The sequence below is a fragment of the Haliaeetus leucocephalus genome, unplaced genomic scaffold (genome assembly GCF_000737465.1).
Source record: "Haliaeetus leucocephalus isolate CR32 unplaced genomic scaffold, Haliaeetus_leucocephalus-4.0 Scaffold192, whole genome shotgun sequence".
Lineage (NCBI taxonomy): Eukaryota > Metazoa > Chordata > Aves > Accipitriformes > Accipitridae > Haliaeetus > Haliaeetus leucocephalus.
The window spans coordinates 649,296-659,054 of NW_010972628.1; the positions used below are offsets into that span (position 1 = coordinate 649,296).

The following is a 9,759-nucleotide window of genomic DNA, read 5'->3' on the forward strand; positions in this document are numbered from 1 at the left end:
GCACGAAGGCCCCGCCCCCAGCAGGGCGGTCCCGCTCTGCCGAGGGCTGGGGGAGGGGCGGCCGGGCTCCGCTGAGGAGCGGGCCTCCCCCCGCGCCGCGAACCGCCCCCTGCCCCCGCGCCCTGCGGCTTGGGGCCGGTCGCGGGGCCGCGGCCTTTTCTCCTGGCCTGGCACGCACCGCGCACCTCCTGCCGTGGGTGTCTGCAGAGTGACGGAGCAGGAGCTGTGAGCAGCGTCGAGCTGGACGCCATCCTAACGAAGGGCAGAGCTTGGGGCTGTCCGTGGTGGTGCTTGTAGGGTCATACGCTGGCTTGTCTTTGTAACAAGGAACCACCGTATCCTTGCGTCAGGACAGCCTCTTGCTGTCCGTTTATATATGGAGTAACCTGATGCAACACACATCAGAGCAACCCAGTTAAAACTGCTGAATGATCTTACAGCTTCAGTGGGGATCACCATCCTGTTAAGAGCTTTTAAAATGAGGGATGTCTGAAAACTATGAACTGTGAGGTTGCTGGTAGAAGATGCAAAGCAGGAACAGACACGGCCCACAGCAATGCATGGAAGAACATGGAGGTTGCCTGATCTTGGAGGCTGTGAGGAACTATAGCCCTCTACAGTTAGAGCACCTCCCTGTAGGTCATGCAGACTTTCTGTCTGTGCTGCAGAGTTCTATGACTTTGGTGTTAATTCAGCCAAGAATGCCCGCATTTCCTTAAATCCTGTTGAGTTCATTGGCATGTGACAAAATCAAGAAAGCTGTTAAATCAGCTGTCAAGTATTGTTGATCATCTGCGTGTTTCAGTTCATTGTAAAAGAGATGTGTCTTGTTTTCTCACAGTGGATGTGTTTTGGGGTCAAAGTGGTCTCTTACTAGTGAGATTACTGCGACTTGGATCCCAGTTCAATACCCTAGGCATGATGTGCAACAACAGCAACCTATGCCCACTATATTTTGCTGTGGAAGCAGCTAAATAAAACATTTCGGTAGCAGGTGTCACACAATCCAAGTAAAATGAGAATTCTTCACCCATTTTTCTCTCTCTGATAGATCGCATATTTGTGTGGCTGAAACCTGACAGTCTAATGCGGTAGGGCCATCCATCTCATTAAGCCTGTGCCACATTCAACTGTTTGGTACCTGCACTCTGACATAGTTTTTCAGTCCAAATTGTATCTTTGTTCGTCATATAATAACTGAGGTGTCTCAAATCCCTTCTGCTTTTGCCCTCTATTTCTCAGAAAAATTAGTCTTAATAGTGATTCCTGTGTCTGACATACCTAAAAGAAAACAGATGCAAGGTATGGGAATGGTTGCATTCCTGTCCTTTACTAGGGAGAGGAAGTTGACTTTTCTAGCCGTTACACATACTTGTTTAGAAAGGCTTTGAGGAGCAAATACTGAAGTCTTCAACTAAAAAAAGATCTTAAATAGGAATTATGGCAATGTAATTTAAAAAGTAAAGTAAAAAACCTTTAAAGGTTTAAAATTCTGAACTGACTGTTTCCCAAAAGAGACAGAAAGAACATCTTACGGTGACATTCAGAGTCCTCAGGCAGCTGTGGTCCAATGAGTCATAGCTCCTTAAAGCCTCAGTGTTTTGAGAACATTGCAGCACACACACTTCTCAAATTACCAGGGATCTTAACTTGAAATACTGACCAGAGGTACTAATAGCAACTGGAACGCACCTTAGGCTAAACTCATGTCTCACTTATTTTCATTGTTCTCTGCATCACTAGATTTTCTTTATACATATTGCACATTGCTTAAAAACCTATGTGCATTCTGGAAACGTTGTTGTAAGTAAGTTTGAATTGTCTCCTGTAAATGCTTTCCAGTTATGATAAGCTCACCAGTATATCTACAGCTGGTTTCACTGAAACAAAATGCTGAGGAAGAGGCTGAATCATATTTGAGCATGAGTGTATGTATGAGTGTGTATATATTTACAAATTCTGAATTATGCTAGTACTTATACATCTAGAAGCAACTGCATTGAGAGTTAATTATTCTTACAACAGCATCAGCGCATCTCTTGATGTGTTTTTTTTCCAGAAATGTTCTAACGGTGTTTCAGCATCTTGCAGCACAAGCTGCAGAAGAAGGGGGAAAGTTTATGCTTCTTTTGGCTATTTCTCCTCCACAGACCTCACATACTACATAAATAGGATGAAATTTATCTTGTGTTACTGAGTCCTGCCCCAAGTCTCTCCAGCAGAGAGACAAATGCTGTCCAGAAAGATGAGATGGGAGGAGAAGCCTCAGGCCATAATCTGCCTGCTCCAGTCAGACTTACCCTTTGCTGCTCAAAAGCTCTAATGACACGGTGAAGATGGCCTCTTGTCCTTGCCAAGCCCTGAAGCAGTACTGGGGCTTATTAGAAGAGTAGGGTCTCAGTGTTTACAATTATTTCACTGGCCGTCTCCTCATCAAAAAGCTATGCAGAAATGGTAGCAGCAGTGCAGGGACTAAACAGACATTAATACACAAAGGGTTGGGAAATGCTCGAGATGAGGAGCTTACTTTCTAGAGAGGTCATGCTGCTTAACATTTGAACAGAAGGATCAAGATCATCTGGTTTGGTTTGCAGCTGGCTCAAAGATCAGACTCTTTGGAAACCCATCCTGAATGAGGTGAAAGGTGCTAAACTGTGGTCTGACGAGGGGTTTGTCAGTGCATGACTATGTCCAGGAGATGGATAGTGTGGACAGTCAGTAGCACTGTGATCTTCTGCACTAGGGCTATGCACCGTGTTACTCCTTCCCACCTGAAAGCAAGGGAATATGTCTTTTTAAACAAACATCTACATGAGGTGGAGCTTTAACTACTTCTTTCCCTAAGTCTTCATTTACATCCATTTTATTTATGTCAAAACCAGCTGCTGAGTGTAAGAAAGTGAAAACTTGGGCCAAGATTTTCAGAAGCAACTAGAAGCAGCTGTCTCTGTCAGTTCTGTACTGTCCAGCCTAACCCACTTGAAAGCAATGTGAATTTTAAAGGTAAGAATCATAGAGCTTTCAGAAGAGCAGGTCCTTCTGACACTGCCAAACTAATAACTTCTGAAGATTCTGGGACAACAGTGCTCAACTCCTGTGAATGCATTCCATTATTAATATATATTCTTACAGGAAAAGACCAAGTAACACATACTACATGATATAAGTATAATATAAACAGACACACAGAGTAAGGAAAACATAACAAGTTATTACCTTCCTGCATTTTCCTGTTTGTTATTCCCAGTTAAAACTACCAGGTGAGCTGTGCAGTTAATAGTAACTGTAAGCAACCACAGCAGTGTGTTAGCTAGGCCAGTATCACATCATGGGCTTGCAGCTTATATCTGATGTTTAAGAGAAAGAGAAGAGATGGAGGATAAGACAATGACATACATGCTATACAAAGGGAAATTTGGGGGTTTATTCTCTCCTCACCACAACATAGATCTCTCACATCTTTGCTTGGTGTCTTATGCTAACACAAAAAGAGGACCTGTATGTAGGTAAGATTGTTAGGCACAGAATTCCCAGCCAAGGGAGAGGAAATCCAAAACTATGTGAAAACTTGTTCCCTGTCTCCAGGAGGATATGTGTCCAAAGAAGAGCAATGAAACTCGTGAAGGGAGCTGTCTTATGAGGAGCAGCTGAGAGAACTGGGGTTGTTTAGCCCCAAGAAAAGTAGGCTGAGGGGAGACCTTATTGCACTCTACAACTACCTGAAAGGATGTTGTAGTGAGGTGGGTGTCGGTCTCTTCTCCCAAGTAGCAATTGATAGGACAAAAGGAAATGGCCTCAAGTTGCACCAGGGGAGGGTTAGATTGGGTATAAGGAAAAATTTCACCAAAAGGGTTATCAAGCATTGGAACAGGCTGCCCAGGGAAGTGGTTGAATCACCATCCCTGGAGGTATTTAAAAGATGTGTAGACATGGTGCTTAGGGACGTGGTTTAGTGGTGGACTTGGCAGTGTTAGGTTAATGGTTGGGCTCGATGCTCTTAAGGGTCTTTTCCAGCCTAAATGATTCTATGATTCTATGTTAAAATCAGGTGCATCAAAACCCCAGGTAACAAGCAGAGTTATGAATCTCACTGAAATAACTAGGAATTAGCTAAAAAATATCACAGGATTTTTTTTTAGAGCTACAAATGTTCCATAACAGATTAACAGCCTCTTCTTTCTTATTGGAAAGATGGCATATGCTGATGTCTGGTGTATTACGATATAATTGCATTTGCTTATATCCTATAAAATTTGATTCAAGTTTCCAGTAACTAGCTAGAGTTGTAGGATGTGATAGAGGCACGGTATGAAAACTAACCTCCATTCTAGGGGATTCCTTGCTCAGGGTTGGGGGGTGAGATACTATCCATCTGAAACCCACGCAAAGCACTGGAAAGAGTGCTGGCAACCTCAGTAGGATTTTTTTCAGTTTGTTCAATCTCTAACAATGTGAGCCTTTATCTTAATTTCAGCTGGAAAAAAACACAAAGCTTTTCTTTCCAACTCCCTCTCTCTAAAAATAAAATAGTGGAACTGACCCACTTTTTTGCTGGCATCATGTGATTCCCTCTACTTTTGTGATCTGTTTAATCCTTCAGAAGGATCTGTTTTCTTTACTTGGATTAGAAGCTTTTAAGGTTATGGTTTGTCTGTCTCTTCTGAAGCTCCACTCCTGTTCAGTCCTGCTGGAATAAATTTGATTGCTATTGCTGATTGTTGACACACATCAAACATCCACTGGGGAATATGACACAGTTCAACATACCCAAGCTGGCTTCAAACCAGTTGGTCTTGAACAATGGCAGCCTAGGCTGGGGTGATTCTTCTTACTGTGGAATTCTTCTTACTGTGCTGATGCCTGTGCTATGCTTCTAAACCCCTTGCAGACAACATGGTTTACTTAAAACAGCTTGGGGTATGTTCAAACAGGAATGAATAGAGCTGCTGTCCATACTCAGAGTCTCTATTTGGATAAAAGACAGCAAGGAATCAACTTGATTGGAAGCTGTCATCACTAGGTAAGAACAGTGAGTAAGTCTGCCAAATACCAGATCGCAGTTTCCACCTTAGCTACAGCTGGGAGAGTTTTTTGTTATGCATACTTGGTCGAGGAAATCATGCAGCAGAAACAGCCAAGTTATATGGATGAAAATGGCTCTCATGTGAAAGACCAGAAAGCAAGTTCTGTTAAGCTTTCTCACTTCGGGCTTTTATCACGAGTGATAAAAAAAGAGGCAAGTTTGCAAGGCTGAGCTTAATTCTCTATCCAGCTTTCAGTGGAAGCTAAACCTACGTTGTTTCTGTTTCATTCCTCTGTATTATTGCAATTTTAAAGATGGAAGATACCAAAATCACCATGTTCCAGTAGTGCTGTGGTTCTAATCTTGTGTTCTGCTGTGCACCATGCAGCCCTCTGCCCTCAATCCAATCTTCCTTTCAGTGGGTGCAAAGAGACTAAGGGTGGATTGTGTTGTTTGTCCAGACAGGAGCAGCTGTGCGTGTAGGTCTGTGGAGGCTTTTGCAAGCTTTAACAAAGGTGCAAGAGCTGTACTGTCTTGGAGCAGGAGGTCGAACAGGCCAGAACCTGGGAGAAAAGGAGGGGAGGAGCCAGAAACAATCATCTCGTGATAAGACTGCCTAATTTTTCCACTTAAAATTGACATACTGTGTTGAAAAGAAAGTTAAATGGCTGGCAATATTAATATGCCAAAAAATGTCTGGCCACTATTAATAAATAACTCCTGTGTTGTCAACAGGTCTAGAGTTCCTATTTCTCTTTTCGTCCAACTAGTATCTCTTTTTTACATATTTCTTATCCCTTCTGAGGCTCCATGGCATCCTACTTGCATGCAGCTCTGTTTTCAATGTGACTGTTGGCTGACAAATATTTGTAATATTATGTCTTAACTGGTAATTCCTACTTTCTAATTTTAAGGGGTACTAATGCTACTAAATACTTAACCAAAAAATATCTGTTAAGCAGAGATCTAACATCAGGACTAAAGAATTATAATAGTAAACATGTATATCCACCTTTTTACGTATTAAAAGAATTTGTTTTGTGTGTAGTTTATGGACTTCTACTTTGGCTATTATCTGCACTAAGACAAAAAATGTGATGAAAGAAGAAAATGTAATTGTAAAGATGGTTATCGTACAAAGCATATAGTCAGTTTACAGTTTCAAAGAGAGATGAGGAAATTTTGAGAGACAGAGAATATAAAATGGGCAAAGAAGTGTAGCTGTAGCTGTTCATTAAGCAAAGGGTAAATCCTCCTGTCTTGGAAGCTTATAACGCACAAGGTATCATTAGCTGAGTTATTCAAATGTCTTCTTTAATAATGTGACTTTTAGAGCAATCTTAAGTCCTAAACTATTAGAATTTCCTGAAACAATTTCAGATTTTTCATTTGAAGAAGCTTGCAGAGATGTAATGGAAGGCACAAATGCCAGTCAAAAGCACAGTGTTTTCTATGTCAGGCATTACATGAAAGATGTCTTTAATTCTTGGTCAAGAATAAAATGTCCTCATTTTTTGTTTGGAGTATCTACAGCTCTTACTTTCATTACACGCAATCTCCAGAAAGAGTTTTGTTTTTCCAAGCAAGAAACAAAAGTCAAGGAAAAGTAAAACCAAACACACAATTTTAAAAGACGTACTATCTCTAAAGAGTGCATAGAAAGCCTTCAACCAACAAACCTTCTGTAAACGTGCTTTACTTGGACAGGAAGCCAGGACCTTGTAAATGATGAAGAGCAAATCTTTAGAGTTCAGGATGACATTTAGGAAAAGAAAAAAAACCCCACATGTTAAATGGCCATTTATTTCTTTCCTTCCTTCTTTTTGATACTTATCTGGAAAAAAGTCATATGAAGAGCACCTGAGTCAGCTGTTATTCTGACTTAACTTTCAGGATAGTCTAATTTTCTCAGCTGGATTTGCTATCCATGGTTTTTTATTAAAGCTTTGATTTAGTACTGGATGTTTTAATGAAAGATGGTCCAGAATTACAAAGAAATAAAAGCAACTGCTAAAATATTCCCTGATTTTGCAGGAAGGGAAACTCTCCCCATAGATGTTTTAACTTCAACACACATGTCCGCAGGCTATGCTGAGTCCTCTGGGAAAGACTATACACCATTGAGAGACTAGCAGTCTATTTTCCCAAGGCCTTCTATGTGCCAGGATGTAGGAGGTTACTCAAAATCATGTGGTTACAGATCACTTTCTGACTGGCCCGGCTGCCTGAGGCAGTATTTATTAGAAACTCAGCCAGAATATCCCTGCCATTTGGCTAGTGAGACTCCATGTTGTGAGAGGCTCTCCCTCTTACTTTTCTTGTGCTTTCTGAAACCTCCTTGTGAATCTCTGAAAGGCAGTTATGAAATACTGACATTGTGTAGCATGCTCTCATGCCTGTATTTTCTTATACAATGTTCTATGATCCATCTCAATTTTTTACTATTAAATTGTAAGAAAAAGCATCTAATTTGAACAGGATCTTCAAAGGACGTTTTATATTTTCAAAGCTAAGTACTTAGTGGGAAATTCACTATGAGTGGCTTCTACCACATGAAATCATTCTGGTTTATGGAAAAGATTACAGGGATCCTTGACTCTGCCCTAGTCTCAGTTTTACATAACCCAAAAAAACCACCCTTTCCCTGAGCAGCACAGCGTTGATGGGAATCTCCTTTCCTTAATTATTCCCTTAGTGTGGGCTGCCAACCTTCTTACTAGCTGAAGTTCTCCAGGCTGCAGGCAGACTTGTTAAGTATGATATACTAAACGAGCAATGCAGCAGTGAGAAATCTAGTAGAAGAGTCCTCCCAAGTAAAAATGCTCATTTAGTTTTTGTGTACTAACATTCTAATTTAAAGCCTTGGGGGACATGCAAACATTCTATAGTTTCCATCAGTGTCCTTGATTTCCTCAATATGAATGGGGAGCTTTGTTAATTTTCACTTCTGTCCCGAAGTTGGTTTACTCTTTAGCATCTGATGCACTGACACAGTGGTGTCACACTTGGGACTTAGAGCCCGTAAAGAAATACTGCTACAAGAGGGCAAAAAACGTTGTTACTTAATTTCTTACTTAAAAATAAGGAAAACAGACATATTTTCAGTGCTTGTTGGAAATCCATTTCTTTAAAGCCTAAATCTGAGTCCTAGAAGGATGCCTTTATTGGAGAGTATCCAAGGCAATCGTATTTCTCAGCACCTCCAGATCTCATGGAAACCTGCAGCCAAATCTGAACTCAAAGCTGTGGGAGGCAAGAGGAAAGGGACGATATGTGAAGAAACACTTCAGAGAAAGAGGCATTTCCAGTTGACGTGGTAAGACATTCAGATTCAAATGGGACAAGTCTTCTTTGCATAATAGGCACACACCTTTTGTTTCTTATTTTGGCAGACTTCACCTCCAATGCCTTTTCCACACTAATCCTGCATGCAGAGAGCCATATCCCCTGGTAGCTTAAAACAGCTGACAGGCAGCCACAAAACCGGCTTTGCAGGTGGCAAAGTGAACAGCCTGGGGCAACAGCATCAGCAGAACTACTTTCTGCAGCGGGAGTGCTGGCCAAAGGGCAAGGAATCAGGACCACCCTCAGGGGGCTTGGCTGGCTCTTCGGCCCTCTCTCCAGTGCCACCTTCCCAACTCTTCTGCACTTGCTGTCCTTCTCCCTGCTGTATGCCTCTCCTCTGCCTTTCCCTCAGTGTTGTGCTCACTTGTTAGCTGAATGCCTTCTGAGAAAACCTGCTAAAAAACTACCCCACAGTGCTCAAGCCCCCTTGTTACCCTGCCTGCATTCATGTCTTTTCTCCCAAACCCTGTCCATATCCTGCTTGGATGTGAATCCTTTGAGGGTCCATGCCTTTCTTCCCACTCTGCCTGTACAGGACATGGCATGGTGGGGCCATTCCTCATTACCACTGGTACATTAGCAAAATAAAACTGATTAATAATCCTAAACCCCTGCTGAGACCACCCTCCAGGCAGTACCCCAACATGGGTGAATCCAAACCTAATCTCTCATCTGCCGAATAACAGACAAGGAAGTCACAGTGACAAGGGATAGAGCGGTAGCTTTGGGGAGGTCGCCAGCTCCCCGAAGCTTGCTATGGACTGAATAATGAAAAGAGAATACAGAGAGAACGGGCGCAAACGGGCAACCATTTAGCACCGTTCTCCGGAGAACTTCTAAATGCCCAGCACATGAGCCAGCACGGCCGCAAATCCCACAAGCCAGAAGGAGAAACGGAGGTACGGAGACCGGTCCCGCGTCGGCCCTGGAGACGGCACCTGCCGCGACATCCTCGCCGAGCGGGCAGGGCAGCTCCCTCCCGGGGATCACTACACGCCGGGCGCCGGCTCGCCCTCCCCCGCAGGGCTGCCCTCGCTCGGGCCGCCTGCAGGCACGGGCTCGGCGGAAAGCTGCCTCCCCCGGGGCGGGCAAGAGCCGCCGGGCCGCTGCCCGCGGCCCCGGCTCGCTCACCCGCCTGGGGGACAGCCGCCGACAAAGGGCGGCTCCCGCAGTCCCCTACACGGCGAGCACGCCCGGAGGCGGTCCCCCGCCCGCACCGCCGGGCCTTCCCCCCTCGGGACCCCCGCCGGCGGCGAGCGAAACCGCGGACTTACGTGGGGGCCGCGGGCGAGCGGCTCCCGGGGCGCCGGCGCGTTGGCCCCCATGGCGGCCGGCGGGTACACGGCGCTGAGCCGCTTCCCCGGCGGCTCTGCCGCTACCAAGCCGGGGCC

General features: G+C 44.1%; 1 protein-coding gene across 1 annotated transcript in view; it reads right to left on the reverse strand.

Annotated features, from left to right (window-relative positions):
- GNE (glucosamine (UDP-N-acetyl)-2-epimerase/N-acetylmannosamine kinase) overlaps window positions 1-9,679 on the reverse strand; it is a 34,083-nt gene extending 24,404 nt beyond the window's left edge. The window contains exon 1 of the mRNA XM_010565463.1: window positions 9,643-9,679. The gene's annotated coding sequence lies outside the window, so the exon portion shown is untranslated. The remainder of the gene's footprint in view (window positions 1-9,642) is intronic.
- Between the last annotated feature and the right edge of the window lie 80 nt (window positions 9,680-9,759).